Below are 1102 nucleotides of genomic sequence, written 5' to 3' on the forward strand. Positions count from 1 at the left end.
AAAAAAAAAAAAAGAAAAGAGAAAAGAAAAGATTGTTGACTTGGGGATGATGATAGTTTTGTGTTTACTTCTTTTAAAAGGAATCCTTCTCCTCGTTACCCTTAGAACTACATATTGCAATACAGGTGAATGAAATGGCATCTAGGATTTATTCCAAAGCAGTCCTTAGCAATTGAGACAGGCAAGAATACAGAAAAAAGACTGCCTGTGACCTGATAACATTGACGTTGGGTGGTGGGGAACTAGAGGTCCATGATACAGTTCTCTACAATTGTATATATTTGAAATTTTCCTTCCTAAAAAGTTACATACATATATTGATTGATTGATTGATTGATTGATTGATTGATTGAGACGGGGTCTCGCTCAGTCGCCCGGGCTGGAGTGCAGTGGCGCGATCTGGGCTCACTGCAAGCTCCGCCTCCCGGGTTTTTGCCGTTCTCCTGCCTCAGCCTTCCGAGTAGCTGGGACTACAGGCACTCGCCACCACGCCCGGCTGATTTTTTGTATTTTAAGTAGAGACAGGGTTTCATCGTGTTAGCCAGGATGGTCTTGGTCTCCGGACCTCGTGATCCGCCTGCCTTGGCCTCCCAAAGTGTTAGGATTACAGGCGTGACCAACCGCGCCCGGCCAAACGTTAAATTAAAAAAAAAATTTTCAAAATCTGCGTTTCTTTTTTGTATGTTTTATATTGGCTATATTAATGTGGTAATTAATGTTTATTATTTATAAATAAAGATTTGTGAATTTTTACTTGTTCTTCACTACTAGAAATGTGCAAAAAGTTTGGAGTTTTGTATTTTTTAAATTTGCTTGCCCAGAGAGACAGGAAGGTCTATGAAAGTAATGACCTTCCCATTATATTCCCCACAGGGCTAATACCTTGTGTAGCATATAAAATACTAATTTGGGGCCAGGCATGGTGGCTCACACCTGTAATCCCAGCACTTTGTGAGGCTGAGGTGGGTGGATTACCTGAGGTCAGGAGTTCAAGACCAGCCTGGCCAATGTGGTGAAACCTAAAAATACAAAAATAAGCTGGGCATGGTGGCAGGCACCTGTAATCCCAGCTACTTGGGAGGCTGAGGCAGGAGAATTGCAT

Source organism: Colobus angolensis, unplaced genomic scaffold (assembly GCF_000951035.1).
Source record: "Colobus angolensis palliatus isolate OR3802 unplaced genomic scaffold, Cang.pa_1.0 Scaffold99, whole genome shotgun sequence".
In the NCBI taxonomy this organism is placed as follows: Eukaryota; Metazoa; Chordata; class Mammalia; order Primates; family Cercopithecidae; genus Colobus; species Colobus angolensis.